Source organism: Bos indicus, chromosome X (genome assembly GCF_029378745.1).
Source record: "Bos indicus isolate NIAB-ARS_2022 breed Sahiwal x Tharparkar chromosome X, NIAB-ARS_B.indTharparkar_mat_pri_1.0, whole genome shotgun sequence".
In the NCBI taxonomy this organism is placed as follows: Eukaryota; Metazoa; Chordata; class Mammalia; order Artiodactyla; family Bovidae; genus Bos; species Bos indicus.
In genome coordinates, this window is record NC_091789.1 from 6,340,542 (window position 1) to 6,362,199 (window position 21,658).

Here is a 21,658-nt window from a genome sequence, read left to right on the forward strand (position 1 = left end):
TGTTCTTGCCTAGAGAATCCTGTGGATAGAGGAGCCTGGTGGGCTGCTGTCCATAGGGTCACACAGAGTCAGACACGACTGAAGTGACTTAGCATGCATACATGCATTGAGAAGGAAATGGCAACCCACTCTAGTATTCTTTCCTGGAGAATCCCAGGGACAGAAAAGCCTGGTTGGCTGCCATCTTTGGGGTCGCACAGAGTCGAACACGACTGAAGTGACTTAGCAGCAGCAGCAGCAGCAGGAAGCTCAAGATAGTGGACAGACTGTTGCAAAAGCCCAGCAGATACACACCTAGCCTGTGCTAGATGTCTGCTGGAGTGATGATGGGAGCAAAGTGTTTACAGCATCATGTGATAAAACTACCAAAACATGCGACCTCAATAGCAGGCAGGCAATAGACACATTGTGCAACATGATACTCCTGTTAAAACTATACATTGGATCACCACACCAAACTACAGTTGTGTGATGACCTGGAACTAGGATAAGACTTTGAAGTTTGGGGATACACAATTATCAACCCCTATGATGATTTTACAACTTCCTGAAAGGTGTCACTCTGCTGACATGATAATCCTACGGCTGGGTGGCAGCTACAGAGAGGGAACTGATTATCTATCAGTTAGAGAATCAACCTTCTGAACTCAGGAGGATAGCGTCTCCACTGAAGCATCAGCATCAATATGTGGCTGTTTTTTAAAGACAAACAGAATAAGCTGAACAGGTTTGCCCTGGGAAGCATTGAGGGGAGAATTGCTATTCATTACATCAACCCCCCAATTCCTGCCAAAGATAACTTCACTTTTAAATATTAATCTAACAGAACCAACACTTCAGCTCCTCAAGATGTCTACGTGGTAAATGGAATTGTGTTCCATCCTGTTCAAGGCACCCTTGCAGCTATGGGATCTGATAGTAGATGCAGCTTTTGGGACAAAGATGCCAGAACAAACTAGAATTTTGGAGCAGTTAGGTCAGCCAATATTGGCTTTACAGCTTCAATCACAATAGAAATGTATTTGTGTACACTTCCAGCTTACTACTAGGGGCTTCCCTAGTTGCTCAGATGGTACAGAATCAGCCTAGAGTGAGGAGGCCCAGGTTTGATCCCTGAGTTGGGAAGATCTCGGGAGAAGGGAATGGCTACCCACTCCAGTATTCTTGCCTGGAGAGTTCCATGGACAGAGGAGCCTTGCAGGATGCAGTCCAAGGGGCCCCTAAGACTCGCACATGGATTGAGCGACTAACAATTTAACTTTCTAGCTGCTGCTGCTGCTAAGTCGCTTCAGTCATGTCCGACTTTGTGCGACCCCATAGACGGCAGCCCACCAGGCTCCCCCATCCCTGGGATTCTCCAGGCAAGAACACTGGAGTGGGTTGCCATTTCCTTCTCCAATGCATGAAAGTGAAAAGTGAAAGTGAAGTCGCTCAGTCGTGTCCGACTCCTAGCAACCCCATGGACTGCAGCCCACCAGGCTCCTCCATCCATGGGATTTTCCAGGCAAGAGTACTGGAGTGGGGTTCCATTGCCTTCTCCTAACTTTCTAGCTACTACTGGTCAAAAGTATGTGGAGTATCAGGAATCCTTCATCTTCAATGTTATCATCCCTGCATACTGTAGGTGTTCAATAGGTATTCATAAATTTGATGATGATATTTAGTTTGGAAATATACAAGTGTAACCTTTATTCTGTTTTGATTAGTGTCAAGATATTCTGCCATTAAAAATTTACACCCAGTTTACAACAATTTTTTGGAATTCATTTTGGCATGCCCCTTGAGTTATCCATATGTCTGTGAAACACAAATGATACCTGGCAATGGGATGGGTGCCTTGTTTTGCAGATGAACATGAGGTGTGGTCTCCTGTTTAAATTCTCTTTCCCCTGAGAGACCAAAAGTAAGTACATCCCACTTGGTATTCCCTTTCTGAGCAGTTTATCCTTTACCAACTCAAACCCAAACTGATTTAAATGCATCATGTTTGAGAGGGATAGATGAATTTCCTGTCACCATCACAGATGCCTAAAGCCAGCCTAAAGCAGAATACATTATCAAGTAAACAAATATTTACCCAAAGTAGCTGTAGCCAACATTCTGCTGATTTTTACAAATGTAGCAACTTAGGTAAGAGAAATTAGAAATTAGTAAGAATGTTAAATTGTAATCTAAAGGGAATCCTGGTAATTTAATATTGTTATTTAACATAGTTGGCCACATAGAGAAAATTTCACTGTATCCAGTATGGGAGATGAAATAAAGTGCATAATGACCTTCAAAATTTTTCTCAGTTAACCAGAACATTCCAACACCATTATTCTTCACTGTCATTTCATCTGTAGTTCTAAGCACATCTTGCGTAAAGTAAGCATCCAACACTATTTCTTAAATAAGCATGTGCATTAGCAAATATGAGAAAATGATATAAAATTATGCAGTTAAGAGTACAGGAAACCAAAACTAAACAAAGCATAGCTTGATTCCTTGATAATTCTGTAGGCACTTTGGAATATTTTAAGAGCTTGTTGTTGCTGTTCAGTAGCTAAGTTGTGTCCGACTCTTTGCAGCCCCATGGACTGCAGCACACTGGGCTTCCTTGTCCTTCACCATCTCCTGGAGTTTGTTTAAATTCATGTCCATTGGGTCAGTGATGCCATTAACCATCACATCCTCCTCTGTCGCCCCCTTTCCTCCTGCCTTCAGTCTTTCCCAACATCAATGTCTTTTCCAGTAAGGCAACTCTTCGCATCAGGTGGCGGAAATATTGGAACTTCAGCTTCAGCATCAGTCCTTCCAGTGAGTATTCAGGGTTGATTTCCTTTAGGATTGACTGGTTGGATTTCCTTGTTGTCCAAGGGACTCAAGAGTCTTCTCCAGGTGAGAGTGGGATGATTTGAGAGGGTAGCATTGAAACGTGTATATTATCATATGTGAAGCGGATTGCTGGTCCAGGTTCGATGCATGAGACAGGGTGCTCAGGGCTGGTGCACTGGGCTGACCCTGAGTGATGGGATGGGGAGGGAGGTGGGAGGGGGGTTCTGGATGGGGAATACATGTATGCCTATGGCTGATTCATGTCAATGTTTGGCAAAAACCACTACAATATTGTAAAGTAATTAGCCTCCAATTAAAATGATTTAAACATAAATTAATTAATTAAAACAATTTTAAAAAGTCTTCTCCAACACCACAGTTCAAAAGCATCAATTCTTCAGCACTCAGCCTTCTTTATGGTCCAGCTCTCGCATCCATACACAACTACTGGAAAAAACATAGCTTTGACTGACTATAAGACCTTTGTTGGCAAAGTGATGTTTCTGCTTTTTAATACACTGTCTCGGTTTATCATAGTTTTTCTTCCAAGATGTGGGCATCTTAATTTCATGGCTGTACTCAACTTCCACAGTGACTTTGAAGCCTGAAAATAAAGTCTGTCACTGTTTTCATTTCTTTTCCCCATCTATTTGCCCTGAAGTGATAGGACCAGATGCCATGATAGTTTTTTGAATGCTGAGTTTTAAGCCAGCTTTTTCACTCTTCTCTTTCACCATCATCAAGAGGCTTTTTAGTCCCTCTTCACTTTTTGCCATTAGGGTGATATCATCTGCATATCTGAAATTGTTGATATTTCTCTTGGCAATCTTGATTCCAGCTTGTGCTTCATCCAGCCTGGCATTTCACATGATGTATTCTGCATATAAGTTAAATAAGCAGGGTGACAATATACAGCCTTGACGTACTCCTTTTCCAATTTGGAACCAGTCCTTTGTTCCATGTGTGGTTCTAACTTTGTTTCTTGACCTGTGTATAGGTTTCTCAGGAGGCAGGTAAGGTGGTGTGGTATTCCCTTCTCTTGAAGAATTTGCCACAGTTTAATGTGATCCACACAGTCAAAGGCTTTGGCATAGTCAATGAAGCAGAAGTAGCTATTTTTCTGGAATTCTCTTGCTTTTTCTATGATCCAATGGACGTTGGCAGTTTGATCTCTGGTTCTTCCATTTCTTCTAAATCCAGCCTGTATGTCTGGAAGTCCCCGGTTCATGTACTGTTGAGGCCTAGCTTGGAGAATTTTGAGCACAGCCTTGACAGCATGTGAAATGAGCACAATTATATGGTAGTTTGGACATTTTTTGGCATTGCCCTTCTTTGGGATTGGAATTAAAACTGACCTTTTCCTGTCCTGTGACCACTGCTGAGTTTTCCAAATTTGCTGGCATATTTTTAAAATTAATTTATTTATTTTAATTGGAGGCTAATTACTTTACAATATTGTAGTGGTTTTTGCCATACATTGGCATGCATCAGCCATGGGTGTACATGTGTTCTCCATCCTGAACCCCCTTTCCACCTCCCTCCCCATCGCATCCCTCAGGGTCATCCCAGTACACTGGCCCTAACAACATCGCCCTTCGCCTTTCAGGATTTTAAAAAGCTCAGCTGGAATTCCATCACCTCCAGTAGCTTTGTTTGTAGTAATGCTTCCTAAGGCCCACTTGACTGTACACTCCAGGATGTCTGGGTCTAGGTGAGTGATCACACCTTCATGGTTATTCAGATGTTTAAGACCTTTTTTTGTGTAGTTCTTCTGTGTATTCTTGGCACCTCTTAAGATCTTCTGCTTCTTTTAAGTCCATACCATTTCTTTCCTTTATTGTGTTCATCTTTGCATGAAATGTTCTCATGGTATCTCCAGTTTTCTTGAAGAAATCTGTAGTCTTTCCCATTCTATTGTTTTCCTCTATTTCTTTTCATTGTTCGCTTAAGAAGGCTTTCTTTTTTCTCCATGATATTCTTTGGAACTTTGCATTCAGTTAGGTATATCTTTCCTTTTCTCCTTCACTTTTTGCTTCTCTTCTTTTCTCAGCTATTTTTAAGGCCTCCTCAGAGAACCGTTTTGCCTTCTTGCATTTCTTTTTCTTTCAAATTGTTTTGGTTTAAGAGCTTATTGTTATCTTAGTTAACATGGATGATTATTGACCAGTATTTTGGTTGAAAATTAAAATATATGAACTAATTCTATCCTCGGCACAGGACAGCCCCTGGAGAATGATTTTTCTTTTCTGTAAACACCTTTCATCACCTTGTTTGGTTGTTATTTGTGTCTCATTGTTGTCAAGGTGCTAAAATTACATTTATTTGATTCTCTTAATAGTTTAGCTTCAATAAAAGTGAGTATTTCTATATCTTTTGAGTATTAACACATACTCAATCCCAGGGCTAAATAGTGTTTTATTAAGTAATAAGTATTTCCAGCACATGGACTACTGTAATCCTTAATTGCAGTATTATAACTCAATTAATTGAATGATTTTTTTAAATGACATTCTAGCAGATGGAATAATAATTAGTATCATTATTAAGATTAATTTTTTCATTGAGGTATAGTTGATTTACAATATTATATTAGCTTTAGGTGTATGACAGTGATTCAAAATTGTATAGCTTATGATCTCTTTAATGTTATTATAAAATATTGGCTATATTCCCTGTGCTATTAAATATATTCTTGAAGCTTTTTTACCTTATACATTATAGTTTGTTCCTCATAATCCCTTATCCCTGTCTTGCCACTGTCCCCTTTCTTCTCCCTACTGGTAACCATAATTTTTTTCTCTGAGTCTGTTTTTGTCTTTTTATTTCATTTATTTGTTTTAATTTTTAGATTTGACCTTTAAATGATTGTTGGTTGTTGTTTAGTTGCTAAGTCATATCTGACTCTTTTGCAAGCCCATGGACTGTAGCCCATTATGCTCCTCTGTCCGTGAGATTTCCTAGGCAGGAATACCGGAGGTGCTTGCCATTTCTTTCTCCGGGGGATCTTCCCGACCCAGGGGTCAAACCCATGTGTCCAGCATTGCAGGTGGATTCTTTGCCACTGAGCTACCAGGGAATCCCCTATTTAAGTGGTAACATTGAGTATTGTTGTTTCTCGGACTTATTTCACTAAGTATAATACCTTCTAGGTCTATCCATGTTGCTGCAAATGGCAAAATTTCCTTCTTTTTATGACTGAGTAGTATTCCCCTGTGTGTGTGTACATATACATACATATACACATCTCCATTATCAGTTCATCTGTTGTATGGACACTTAGATTTCTTCTGTATCTTGTATACTGTAAATAATGTTGCATTGAAAATTGAAGTACATCTATCTTTTCAACTTAGTGTTTATTTTCTTTCAGCATATCCCCAGGAGTTGAATTGCTGAATCATATGGTAGTCCTATTTTTAGTTTTTTGAGGAAACCTCATTCTGTTTTCCATAGTGGCTGCACCAATTTACATTCCAACTAACTAGGGTTCCCCTTTCTCTACATCCTCACCAAAATTTATCTGTAGACTTTTTGATGATAGTCATTTTGGCAGGTGTGAGGTGATGTCTTGCTTAGGTTTTGATTTGTATTTCTCTGATGATTAGCATTATTGAGCACTTTTATGTGCCTATTGGCCATTTGTATAGCTTCTTTTGAAAAATGTCTATTCTGGTCCTCTGCCTATTTTTTTTTTTAAATTGGGTTATTTGTTCTTTTGATATTGAGTTTTATGAGCTGTTACATATTTTGGATATTAACCCTTTATGAGTCATATCATTTGAAAAATACTTTTTCCCACTCAGTAAGTTTTGTTTTCTTTTTGCCAGTGGTTTCCTTTGCTGTGCAAAAGCGTTTAAGTTTAATTAGGTTTCATTTGTTTATTTTTGCTTTTGTTTCATTTGCCTTTGAGACTGATCCAAACAATATTGCTGTGATTTATGTCAAAGATTGTCCTGCCTATGTTTTCTTCAAGGATTTTTAAGATTTCTGATCTTATATTTTGGTCTTTATCCTGAGGTAATTTTTCTATATCGTGTTGAAGAATGTTCTAATTTCATTTTTTTTACGTTTTGTTGTCTGATTTTTCCCAGAAGCACTTATTCAAGAGGTTGTCTTTTGTCCATTGTATATTCATGCCCCCTTTGTTGTAGATTAATCGATCATAAGTGCATGGGTTTATTTGTGGGCTCTATTCTATTCCATTATTCTATGTGTCTGTTTTTGTGCCAGTAACATACTATGTTGATTACTGTAGCTTTCTAATAAAGTCTAAAATTAGGAAATGTAAATCTTCAGTTTTGATCTTTTTTCTCAAGATTGCTTTGGCTGATTTGGGTCGTTTTTGATTCCATATAAATTTTAGAATCAGAAATATGTCATGAGTATTTTGATAGGCATTATGTTAAATTTGCTGATTGCTTTTGTAGTGTAGAAATTTTAACAGTATTGATTTCTTTAGTCTATGAACATGGAGCCTTCCATTTATTTGCATTGTCTTCAGTTTCCTTTGTTGATGTCTTAGAGTTTTTTGAGTATAGATCTTTTATCTCCTTGGTTAAGTTTATTCCCAGTTATTTTATTCTTTTTGATGCAGTCATAACTGGGGTTGTCTTCTTGAATTCTTTTTTCTGATAGTTCATTATTAGCATATAAAGAAATAACAGATTTCTTTATATTGATCTTGTATGCTACAAGTTTACTGAATTCATTTATTCTTCATTTTTTATTTTGGTGTGGAGACTTTAGGATTTTCTATATATAGTGTCATATCTACAGTGATAGTTTTACTTCTTCCCTTCCAGTTTGGATGCCTTTTATTTCTTTTCTTGTCTGAGTCCTATGTTTATGGCTTCTAATACTATGTTAAATAGAAGAGGTGAGAGTGGGATCCTTCCTTGTGTCTGAATTTAGAGGAAATGCTTTAATCTTTCCACTGTTCTGCTGCTGCTGCTGCTAAGTCGCTTCAGTCGTGTCCGACTCTGTGCAACCCCATAGATGGCAGCCCACCAGGCTCCCCTGGCCCTGGGATTCTCCAGGCAAGAACACTGGAGTGGGTTGCCATTGCCTTCTCCACTGTTCTATATGATGTTAAATGTGGATTTGTTATATATAGCCTTTATTATATTGAGATACCTATATTTTGCTGAGAGTTCTTTTTTATCATAAATAGATGTTTAATTTTATCAGATTCTGTTTGCGCATCTATTTAGGTGATTATATGCTTTTTATTCTTTTTTAAAAATTGTATTTATTTATTTTTGGCTATGTTGGATCTTTGTTGCTGCATAGGCTTTTCTCAAGTTGTGGCAAGAAGGGGCTACTCTCTCCAGTTGTGGTGAGTTGGGGTGCACAGGCTTCTCCTTGTGGTGACTTTTTTCGTTGTGAAGCATTGGCCCTAGGACACATGGACTTCAGTAGCTGCAGCACATTAGCTCTGGAACACAGGCTCGATAATTGTGGCGCATGGGGTTAGTCGCTTTGTGGCATGTAGGATCTTCCTGGATCAGGGATTGAACCCATGTCTCCCGCATTTGCAGGCAGATTCTTTACCACTGAACCACCTTTGAAGCCCTTATCCTTTATTTTCGCTTTATTCAATAATTTCCATGCCAAAATCAACAATACTAAAACAATACTAAAATGTTACACATTTATGTATATTTACTTTGAAAGAAGAAACACTTAAATAGTCATGTATCTATTCAATTATAAAGGTTATATAAGTCATAGAGTCATTATTGTAGAATAGTCACAGATTTTATTTTTATTGCTTTAACAAGTATAGCTCAAAAATTAAGGCTGAATAATATCTTTTAAACAAAACAGTACATTTGGTAATGGCTTCTATATTAGTCAAGAGACAGAATCTAATTCAATATTTTAGACAAGTACTTAGTGCAAAATATTTAGGGTTAAGGGAATTAGTGAGACATGTGGAGGTTCCCAGGAAATAACCACAATAGTAGTCTATCACCATCCTTAGCCTTGAATGGGCAGGGAGGGAGAATGGTGTTACTGTAATTTATAGTGGGTATAGAGCCCTGGAAGATGTGGCAAAGTATAAGAACTTTGACCACAGAGTAACCACGAAATGGCAGTTCATGGACTGTAGGGGAGAGAGCATAAACATAGGGACCTCTCTTCTCTGACCTCTCTTCTAGCCTTCCCTCTCTTCCACCCTCCACCCTCAGTCTCCTCCTGATCATAACTCAGTTCAGTTCAGTTCAGTCGCTCAGTCGTGTCCAACTCTTTGTGACCCCATTGCAGTACGCCAGGCCTCCCTGTCCATCACCAGCTCCTGGAGTTCACCCAGACTCATGTCCATCGAGTCAGTGATGCCATCCAGCCATCTCATCCTCTGCTGTCCCCTTCTCCTCCTGCCCCCAATCCCTCCCAGCATCAGAGTCTTTTCCAATGAGTCAACTCTTCGCATGAGGTGGCCAAAGTACTGGAGTTTCAGCTTTAGCATCATTCCTTCCAAAGAAATCCCAGGGCTGATCTCCTTCAGAATGGACTGGTTGGATCTCCTTGCAGTCCAAGGGACTCTCAAGAGTCTTCTCCAACACCACAGTTCAAAAGCATCAATTCTTTAGTGCTCAGCCTTCTTCACAGTCCAACTCTCACATCCATACATGACCACAGGAAAAACCATAGCCTTGACTAGACGGACCTTGTTGGCAAAGTAATGTCTCTGCTTTTGAATATGCTATCTAGGTTGGTCATAACTTTCCTTCCAAGGAGTAACTAGATCATAACTAGATTTATAGTTATGAAATACATAGAAGCCAGCCAAGAAGAGAATTCCTGTAATGCTGTTAGTGGATATTATTAATAGTTTTCTAAGAGCATAGATCAGGTCAGAAAAGGGTAGAGAATAGATCTGGGGAGGAATGGATAGGGACAAACAGAGAATAAGTATCACAGCTTCAGAGGATGAAGTGTCTTTTCTTCTTGAACACATCTTGACTTCAAACAGATTTTTAAAAGAAAAGTATGCCAACTTTGTTTTTAATGCACTACTCAGATATCTTGGGATCTTTTTGAAGTCTTGAAACTTTGAAACTAAGAATGACCAGTTTGAAATACACAATGTGAAAACAACAACAGTACTGCCAAGTAGGGGGAAACTTTAAAGGAGCACTTTTCATGGTAGACAAATCTACCTTGTTTAGAAATCGGGCCATGCTTAAAGTATCTGGAGAATATTTAGTGTTTTAGTATTCTTTCCTGTTTTTCTGAAATACAAAAGTCCTCTCAATTTATCATTCATTTTGAAAAATAGAAATATTCTTATTATAAGGAAGATAGTGCAAGTGTACTGGTAGACTAGCACTGATGTTCAACATCTGTATTGAGAGAAAAGCCTGGTATAGAAGGGTTGGTGCCAAATTGCAGGATACATACCCCTGGAGACAGGGCTAACATTAATAATTATCATTTATCAAGTGCTTAATATGCACTAGGCTCTATTTATTATCTTATTTAATTCTACTAACAATTTTGTGATCTATGAGGAAACTAAGATTCAGAGAGGGAGGGGATATATGTATACATATGGCTGATTCACATGGTTGAATGGCAGAAACCAACACAACATTGTAAAGCAATTATACTCTAATTAATAAATTTTTAAAAAAGAGATGAAATGACTTGCCCAAAGTCAATATTCTCTGTGCAGGAATATGAGTCTAGTTTTGCCAGATTTCATGAGTTTTCAAAAGCAGTATAGAATCTAATTTGTGTGAAAGTTGTCTGTGTTTAAATGTACATTAAATTTTTTCTTGCTTTCTGGTATTTAACAAAACCAAACCTCTAAGTCTTAGTTGATAGGCCGTTATGTCTAAACTGTCTTCCATTCAGATGCTAAAACTATATGGTCACCGGAACCTTTATAAATTCCATCCAAAGATATGAGTAACATGAAGAGTTCTAGTTCTTTGGGATGGAAATATTTGGGGCAGGGGAGCCTTTTGCTGCCCATCAAATCATAGGGAGAAAACATATTACTTGTAGTTTCTAGACATTTAGGAGAGAGGGAGTTCTTTCAAGGGAGAAGTCCCTGGAAATATTTTTGTTCTTCCTATAACTATCCTTTCCGAATATCCTAGAGTGGTAAAACTCTCTATTCTATTCAGGACAATATAACAATACATAACCCTGTGTTTCATTACAGCCTAACGATTTACCTAGTTCAGTTAATTCACTACATAACCACGTTATTATATGAACAAAAGCAAAAGGGAGGTTCTTTTCAATTCATGTTAATTCCTTTTTTGCATTTTCCCCACTGATGCTGTAATCACTGGAAGTAGTTTTCATGCACATTAAAGGAGCTCAAGGTCCCTAGTATTGGGAATCATAGTAATAGTTGGTAATTTCTTCCTCTGTAATTTATTCTTTTCATTAGGTTTTCTGTAAGTGCAGAGTGTAGAGCCATAATCTATAGCCCTGGTGGGGAATTTACATTGAGAATGATAAATGTATATGGGAGGAGAGGGTACACATGGAATTGTGAGCACAAAACCATTACAATCCATTGCAATGGGTGTGAGACATAAGAAACAGAAGGCTTGGTTTGGACAGCTAGGTACAGTGAGTTTGAAGTTATAGCAATACATTAGTCATTTTAGAAGAAAGGTAGCTATATATTCTTTGGTTGTTCCTACAGGCCATTTTTTCCTACCCTCTCTGCTATTACTAAGAGGAAACTAAACATAAAAAGAAAAATATCAAATTTTAACTCCAGCTCCAATGTGTAATTCACATACTATTATATTGAATGAAGAAATGCTTCTGTTTCACCTGTGAAAAATGCTACTGTTTCATATTATAAAATGAAATTTAAAGATTTCACATTTATTTATGAAGCCACATAATTCTGGGGAAATTTGAAGATCAATAAAAGCCCATTTAACTGAAAATAATGTGGAAGAATCAAAGATAAAAGATATGTAAGCAGATTCATTATAGTAACCAAATTGTTAGTGTGGTACACATTATAGTAATATTAACAAGATGCAACTGAAAGGACAGAATTACTAATTCTATCATGGAAAACTGGGTAGGATTTTAAGAGAGGAGTCACTATTTAACCTAAGGTTGAAAAGAAGAATCAGATTTTGCCAGGTCACAAAGGGACAAGGACATTTAGGAAGATATAATTATCTATGATTACATGTGAAAATGCACATGACCTATGCTATACTAGGGCTTATTTTGATGTTTCCCCTCAGTGTAAAATCATCTCAGTGTAAAACTTAGAGTTCTGTGCTAACAAATTTAACCCAACATCATACTGTATCCAAGTGCTGATACAACAATCTATTCTGTTTCTTGGCATTTTGCACAAATACGTGATGTTTAATTTTATTCCGGTTTACTGTGTGCATCATTTTTAAAAAGATTTTATTGAAGTGTAGTTGATTTACAATGTTGTTTTAGTTTAAGGTGTACAGCAAAGTGATTTCATTATGTATATACATATATACTTCATTTAAGATTTGATTCCCATATAGTTCAATACAGAGCACTGAGTAAAGTTCCCTGTGCTATACAGTTGCTTGCTATTAGTTATCTATTATTTATATAATAGTGTATGTATGTCATTATCAGTCTGCCAATTTATCCTCCCCCCCTCTCTCCCTCAGTAACCATGTTTGTTTTCTACATATTTCTGTTTTGTAAATAGGTTCATTTGTATCATGTTTTAGATTCCACATATAAGTGATGTCATGTGGTATTTGTCCTTCTCTGTCTGACTTACTTCATTCAGTATGACAGTCTTTAGGTTTTTCCATGTTGCTGCAAATGGCATTCTTTTTTGTGGCTGAATAATATTCCATTGTGTGTGTGTGTGTGTGTGTGTGTGTATGTGTGTGTGTGTGCATGTGCGTGTGTATACCACATCTTCTTTATCCATTCCTCAATTGATGGGCATTTAGGTTGCTTCCATGTCTTGGCTATTTTACATAGTCCTGCAATGAAACACTGGGGTATATGTATCTTTTTAAATTACATTTTTTTCTGGGTATATGCCCAGGAGTGGGATTTCAGAATCACATAATAGGTCTATTTTTTAGTATTTTAAGGAATCTCCTTTCTGTTCTCCATAGTAGGTCTGCCAGTTTACATTTTCACCAACAGTATAGGAGGATTCCCTTTTTTCCACACCCTCTCTAGTATTTATTGTTTGTACATTTTTGGATGATGGACATTCTGACTGGTGTAAGGTGATACCTCACTGTAGTTTTGAATTGCATTTCTCTGGTAATTAGTGACGTTGAGCATCTTTTCATGTGCCTATTGGCTATTTGTATGTCTTCTTGGAGAAATGTGTAGTTAAAATCTTCTGCCCATTTTTTTTTTATTTCATTTTTTAAAAATTAGAGCATAATTACTTTCCAGTATGGTCATGGCCTTTGCCATACATCAACATGAATCAGTGTTAGGTATACTTATGTTCCCTCCTGGTTGAACCTCCATCCCCATCCCAGCCTTCTGGGCTGTAACAGAACACTGGCTTTGGATTCCCTGGGTGGTGCATACATCAAACTCCTGAGAGTGTTAAAAGCCTAGCTAGGGAGGTCAGAGGTCCCCAAGTGGAAGGAGGAAATAAACTGCAAATGGCAGACTTTTGAGTTTGAGTAAACTCCGGGAGTTTGTGATGGACAGGGAGGCCTGGCGTGTTGCAGTCCATGAGGTCACAAAGAGTGGGACACCACTGAACTACTGAACTGAACTGAATCCTGCGTTGCCATGGTGACACCTGGTTCCACCTGAACTTAACTTTATCTCAAACCTTGAGCTAACCACTGTGCTTTTCTCATGGAAATGTCTTTCTTAAGCTATGTTATTGGACTATGTATTTGCTTGGAAATCTGCCTTTCTTCAAGATTCATGTCAATTGGTTTATGGCCCAGGATGACTCACTTTGTGCCAATCCTTTCTCAAAATGAATGTTGTGGGGAGGGGCCTGCTGCAACTCTCTCAGTTTTGAGGTGTTTCCTTTCTCTAATTTTGCTAATAGGTAGATATGGAATTCCCTTGTAGCTCAGTTGGTTAAGAATCTGCCTGCAATGCAGAAGACTTGGGTTTGATTCCTGGGTCAGGAAGATCCCCTGGAGAAGGAAATGGTAACCTACTCTAGTATTCTTGCTTGGAGAATCTCATGGACAGAGGAGCCTGACAGTCTACAGTCCATGGGGTTGCAAGAGTCAGATAGGACTTAGCGACTAAACCACCACCAATAGGTATATATAACTCCTTGCTAAAAACTAGCAAGGGGGCACTCTTTCTGTCCCCTTCTGATGCCTGTCAGAAGCTTTCACTATCTCTTTTACACTTTACGACAACTTTGCTACATGAAAAACTCTGAGTAATCTAGCCCCATCACTGGTCTCAGAACAAATTCCTCTCCTCAGGAGGCCAGGAATCCTGGCGTCATTCGTGGCTAATAGCAGCAACCTTTCACTTCCACTGGCTTTATATTTTACATATAGTACTATATATGTACATTATACATTTACACCCACCCTCCTCTTCCCCCATTATGTCCTTTTTTAAAAATTTTTTTGTATTGAGTTTCATGACCTGTTTGTATATTTTAGAAATTAATCCCTTGTCTGTTGCTTTGTTTACAAATATTTTCTCTCATTCTGTGGGTTGTTTTTTCATTTTGTTAATGTTTTTTTTTTCTTTATGACTCACTTTGAAAGAATCTTTCACAATAGTGTAGTAGTTTATTCCATAGGATTTAATGTTGTATATAGCACTAAAAGAATGATGTCATTTGTATTATAAATAATACATAAATGTCATTATTCCAGTCAGTTAAAATGTATATTGCAATATGTTTTAAGCAATGCTTTAAAGAAAACAGACTTAAGTACCCTGTCATATAATATAATTCACCCAAAGCACATTTGAAGTCATCCAGAATTCTATGCCATTAGTTAACTTATTTATATTTTAGATATATCTATGATATACTAGACACTCTGTTAGGCACATTGGGACAAAAAAGATGAGTCTCTGACCTTAAGGAACTTATAGGAGAAATGAAACAAATACAGGTATCTACAATAGAAGGTTCTTCAGTGTGTGTTAAGAGCCTATTCTAGGTATGGTATAGAAATTGCGTATGTGGAGTGGAAAGGTGATTACTATATACTTGAGTAAATAAGAAATCTTTTAGAAATAAAAAATTCTGTTGTGGTTCCATTAAGGCCAAGGAAAGGAAATAAACTAAATATTAACATCCAAAGGAGAAAAGTGGCCAGCAATCCAATTAAATGAATAGAGTAAGAGATTATACTACTACTGCTCTTTTGACTCAAAGGGGGAAATAAAAAATTACAGCTTAATACATAAAACTTCCCATCAGGAAGTTTCCATAAGCCTCTTATCCTTCTCCATCAGAGGGCAGACAGACTGAAAACCACAATCACAGAAAACTAACCAATCTGATCATGTGGACCACAGACTTGTCTAACTCAATGAAACTATGAGCCATACTGTGTGGGGCCACCAAAGACATATGGGTCATGGTGGAGAGTTCTGACAAAATCTGCTCCACTGGAGAAGGGATGGCAAACCACTTCAGTATTCTTGCCTTGAGAACCCCATGAACACAATGAAAGGCAAAAAAATAGGATACTGAAAGATGAATGCCCCAGGTTAGTAGTTGCCCAATATGCTACTGGAGATCAGTGGAGAAATAACTCCAGAAAGAATGAAAAGACAGAGCCAAAGCAAAACAACAACAACAACAACAAAAAACACACCCAGTTGTGGATGTCACTGGTAATGGAAGTAAAGTGCAATGCTATAAAGAGCAGCACTGCATAGGAATGTTAGGTCCAGTAATCAAGGCAATTTGAAAGTGGTAAAACAAGAGGTGGCAAGAGTGAACATCGACATTTTAGTAATCAGCAAACTAAAATGGACTGCAAGGTGTGAATTGAACTCAGATGACCATTATATCTACTACTGTGGGCAAGAATCCCTTAGAGAAATGGAGTAGCCATCATAGTCAAAAAAAGAATTTTTTAAGAGAATTTTTTTTGCATTGGTCATAGCAAACACTCTTTTACAACAAACCAAGAGATAACTGTACACATAGACCTTACCACATGGTCAATACTGAAATCAGATTGATTATGTTCTTTGCAGCCAAAGATGGAGAAGCTCGATACAGTCAGCAAAAGCAAGACCAGGAGCTGACTGTGGCTCAGATCATGAACTCCTTATTGCCATTCTGACTTAAATTAAAGAAAGTGGGGAAAACCACTAAACCATTCAGGAATGACCTAAATCAAATCCCTTATTATACAGTGGAAGTGAGAAGTAGATCCAAGGGATTATATCTGATAGACACAGTGCCTGAAGAACTATGGACAGAGGTTTATGACAGTGTACAGGAGGCAGGAATCAAGACCATCCCCAAGAAAAGGAAATGCAAAAAGGCAAAATGGTTGTCTGAGGAGGCCTTAAAAATAGCTGTGAAAAGAAAAGAAGCTAAAGGCAAAGGAGAAAAGGAAAGTTATAAGCATCTGAATGCAGAGTTCCAAAGGATAGCAAGGAGAGATAAGAAAGCCTTCCTCAGAGATCAATGCAAAGAAATAGAGGAAAACAATAGAATGGGAAAGACTAGAGATTTCTTCAAGAAAATTAGAAATACCAAGGGAAAATTTCATGCAAAGATGGGCACTATATAGGACAGAAATGGTTATGGACCTAACAGAAGCAGAAGATATTCAGAAGTGGCAAGAATACACAGAAGAACTATACAAAAAAGATCTTCATGACCAGATAACCACGATGGTGTGATCACTCACCTAGAGCCAGATAGCCTGGAATGTGAAGTCAAGTGGGCCTTAGGAAGCATCATTATGAACAAAGCTAGTGGAGGTGATGGAATTCCAGTTGAGCTATTCCAAATCCTGAAAGATGATGCTGTGAAAGTGCTGCACTCAATATGCCAGAAAATTTGGAAACCTCAGCAGTGGCCAAAGGACTGGAAAAGATCAGTTTTCATTCCAATCCCAAAGAAAGGCAATACCAAAGAATGCTCAGACTACCCCACAGTTGCACTCATCTCACACGCTAGTAAAGCAAAGTTCAAAATTCTCCAAGCCAGGCTTCAACAGTACATGAACTGTGAACTTCCAGATGTTGAAGCTGGTTTTAGTAAAGGCAGAGGAACCAGAGATCAAATTGCCAACATCTGTTGGGTCATTGAGAAAGCAAGAGAGTTCCAGAAAAACATCTAACTCTGCTTTATTGACTATGCCAAAGCCTTTGACTGTGTGGATTGCAACAAACTGTGGAAAATTCTTAACAAGATGGAAAAACCAGACCACCTGACCTGTCTCTTGAGAAATCTGTATACAGGTCAGGAAGCAACAGTTAGAACTGGTCATAGAACAATAGACTGGTTCCAAATCTGGAAAGGAGTATGTCAAGGCTGTATATTGTCACCCTGCTTATTTAACTTATATGCAGAGTATATCATGAGAAATGCTGGGCTGGATGAAGCACAAGCTGGAATGAAGATTGCCGGGCAAAATATCAATAACCTCAGATATGCAGATGACATCACACTTATGGCAGAAAGCGAAGAAGAACTAAAGAGCCTCTTTAGTGAAAGTGAAAGAGGAGAGTGAAAAAGTTGGCTTAAAGCTCAACATTCAGAAAGCCAAGATCATGGCATCTGGATCCATCACTTCATGGTAAATAGATGGGTAAAGAATAGAGACAGTGACAGAATTTATTTTGGGGGACTCCAAAGTCACTGAAGATGGTGACTGCAGCCTTGGAGTTAAAAGACGCTTGCTCTATGGAAGAAAAGCTATGACCAATGTAGACAGCATATTAAAAAGCAGAGACATTACTTTGCCAACAGAAGTCCATCTAGTCAAATCTATTGCTTTTCCAGTAGTCGTGTATGGATTTGAGAGTTAAACTATAAAGAAAGCTGAGCACCGAAGAATTGATGCTTTTGAACTGTGGTGTTGAAGTCTCTTGAGTGTCCCTTGAACTGCAAGGATATCCGACTAGACCATCCTAAAGGAAGTCAGCCCTGAATATTCACTGGAAGGACAGATGTTGAAGTTGAAAATCCAGTACTTTGGCCGCCTGATGTGAATAACTGACTCATTTGAAAAGACCCTGGAAAGATGCTGGAAAGATTGAAGGTGGGAAGAGAAGGGGCTGACAGAGGATGAGATGGTTGGATGGTATCATTGACTCAATGGACATGATTTTGAGTAAACTCTGGGAGTTGGTGTTGGGCTGAGAGGCCTGGCATGCTGCAATCCATGGGGTTGTGAAGAGTCAGACATGACTGAGCAGCTGAACTGATCTAATATAAAACTTTTAAGTGAATGCCTCTATTTCAAGCACTGAACTAGGCACTTTATATCTGTTATCTCAATTCTCAGAACAGCTCTGGAAGGTAGATAGTAGATGTTATCTCCCTTCTAATGTTGGAATTGAGACCTTAAGTCAAGTTTAACTCAAAGGCTGACTTAATACCACCATCAATAACTTACTTGTGCAGGTAGAATTAGCAACATAAAGTGAGAGGCTGTGTGTTGTACTGTGATGAACGTGAAATCAGCCCTTCTGACTTCCAAATGCTGGCTTTGCCAGATAGAATCTAATGTATCACTCTCAGTTCATTTCAGTTCAGTTGGTCAGTCATGTCTGACTCTGCAACCCCATAGACAATATACAGCCTTGACATACTCCTTTCCCGATTTGGAACCAGTCTTTAGTTCCATATCTAGTTCTAACTGTTGCTTCCTGACCTGTATACAGATTTCTCAAGAGGCAGGTCAGGTGGTCTGGTATTCCCATCTCTTGAAGAATTTTCCATAGTTTGTTGTGATCCACACAGTCAAAGGCTATGGCACAGCCAATAAAGCAGAGGTAGATGTTATTGTGGAACTCTCTTTCTTTCTCAATGATCCAATGGATGTTGGCAATTTGATCTCTGGTTCCTCTGCCTTTTCTAAAACCAGCTTGAACATCAGGAAGTACACAGTTCATGTACTGTTGAAGCCTTGCTTGTAGAATTTTGAGCATTACTTTACTAGCATGTGAGATGAGTGCAATTGTGCAGTAGTTTGAGCATTCTTTGGCATTGCCTTTCTTTGGGATTGGAATGAAAACTGACCTTTTCCAGCCCTATGGCCACTGCTGAGGTTTCCAAATTTGCTGGCATATTGAGTGCAGCACCTTCACAGCATCATCTTTCAGGATTTGGAATAGCTCAACTGGAATTCCATCACCTCCACTAGCTTTGTTTGTAGTGATGCTTTCTAAGGCCCACTTGACTTCACATTCCAGGCTATCTGGCTCTAGGTGAGTGATCACACCATCGTGGTTATCTGGTCATGAAGATCTTTTTTGTATAGTCCTTCTGTGTATTCTTGCCACCTTTTAATATCTTCTGCTTCTGTCAGGTCCATACCATTTATGTCCTTTACCGTGCCTATCTTTGCATGAACATGTGTCACTCTAGGAAGGTTTGTTAATCTATCCAAGGCACCATATATATCTCTCCACGCATGCTAAGTCTCTGTAGTTGTGTCAACTCTTTGTGACCCCCCCTGGACTTAGCCCACCAAGTTCCTTCTCTCCATGGGATTCTCCAGGCAAGAATACTGATGTGGGTTGCCATTTCTTTCTCCACCATATATATCTCTAAGCTCATGTTTGTAATGGGAATATTGTGGTCATTTCACAACATAATGATTTAGTTTAAATACAAATCATAGTGATATATAGTAGTTTTTTACACTTATGTAGAGATGTTTAATATAGTACTTAACAAAATGAATTGACTCTCCTCTCTTTCTGCTCATCCACAGAAGAAGGTAATGAAGATATAATGTCCCACTAATCCCCTATCATAAGGAAATTGATAGCAAAGGCTTTATATAGAGAGAACAATGGAGATGACTGCAAATGTTTGCAGATGAGCACAGAGAGAGGAACAAAAATCTGAAACTATGTGTAATCATGTCAATGTGCATATTATGATACCTTCATGTACACAACAGTGTATATGTGAGAGGAAACAATGAATGAGAGTTAAAATGTGATATCAGCATATAGGTAGCACAGAAGAGAAGCTAAATCATATTTAAGAGAAAAATGGTTTCCACAGCAGCAGGACTTTATGTATAATCTAAATGAAAGTATTACTGTAAGTTAAAAGAAAGTCTGCAGCAATCAGTAGGAGCAATTGTTAGGCGTGAAGCATGGGATATATGCAAGGAGACATAGAATGACACGGTTTACCAAGGCACTATGACAGGCTGATCCAAACATCCAGTCTCCACGGCATGGGAATCCATACTACAGAAGTAACTACTTAGTGACTCCTAAGTAGATCTTTCCTACTGATTTACACTTAGGCTTTTTCCAGTATTTTGCTGTTACAAAGAGTGCTGTAGTAGTGAACATCCTGTTGCATGTCTCTCTTTCCACATATGTAAGTGTATAATCCAGGTTTAATGACGAATACTTATGAAAATTAAATGAGCACTAGGTCCTTTCCGTATGTTTGCTGCTGCTGCTGCTAAGTCGCTTCAGTCGTGTCCGACTCTGCGACCCCATAGAGGACAGCCCACCAGGCTCCCCCATCCCTGGGATTCTCCAGGCAAGAACACTGGAGTGGGTTGCCATTTCTTTCTCCAATGCATGAAAGTGAAAAGTGAAAGTGAAGTCGCTCAGTCATCTCCAACTCCTAATGATGAATATTTATGAAAATTAAATGAGCACTAGGTCCTTTCCATATGTTTGCTGCTGCTGCTGCTAAGTCGCTTCAGTCGTGTCCAACTCTGCGACCCCATGGACTACAGCCCACCAGGCCCCTCCGTCCATGGGATTTTCCAGGCAAGAGTACTGGAGTGGGGTGCCATTGCCTTCTCCGTTCCATATGTTTAGTACTATGTTATAGAAAAGAAGGTTTATGCTATTAAAGAATTTCTAATATGGCTGCAGAGTTAAATCTAACATATATGACCAGTATAGATCACCATATAAAGAAGCGGCAAGTCATCAGATTGTTACTACTCGAGGGATTCGGAGGTGCCATGGGGGTGAGGAAAGCTTTGTATTATCTAAGCTCTCTTAAATTCTAAAACTAAGGTAGACCTTTGCCTAAATATTGGAAGCTCCCAACACTGTAAATTTCCTGTTAACCTCATAATGAAATTCTGTTCCAGATAGCTGACCTCTGTAATTTTCTAAGTAGAATAATAAAAATAATTTTCTCATAAGGTAAAAAATGCAACTAGCTTGACTGTCAGTTAAATATATGGGGCACCAGACTTGAGTGGCTAGAGACCAAATTTTCATAGGTACTGTTCACATCTTCTGATCCTTCTAAACATCTCACATAGAGAACCCTGATGAATTTATCAAAAATCAGGGTAAATTTTAGACATTAAATAACATCTAAAGGCCACAGTTAAATTCACCCATTCCAGTACATTTTAGTTTGCTGATTCCTATGGGTGAATTTAACTCAGATGACAATTATATCTACTACTGAAAGCAGGAATCCCTCAGAAGAAATGGAGTAGCCATCCTGGTCAACAAAAGAGTCCAAAATGCAGTACTTGGATGCAATCTCAAAAATGACAGAATGATCTCTGTTCGTTTTCAAGGCAAACCATTCAATATCACAGTAATCCAAGTCTATGCCCCAACCAGTAACACTGAAGAAGCTGAAGTTGAATGATTCTATGAAGACCTACAAGACCTTTTAGAACTAACACCCAAAAAAAGATTTCCTTTTCATTCTAGGGGACTGGAATGCAAAAGTAGG

The 21,658-nt window shown here is 38.5% G+C and overlaps 1 pseudogene; it reads left to right on the plus strand.

Moving 5' to 3' along the window:
* The first annotated feature begins 226 nt into the window (after nucleotides 1-226).
* On the plus strand, nucleotides 227-1,117 carry LOC109554753 (mRNA export factor pseudogene; annotated as a pseudogene).
* Nucleotides 1,118-21,658: the final 20,541 nt, after the last annotated feature.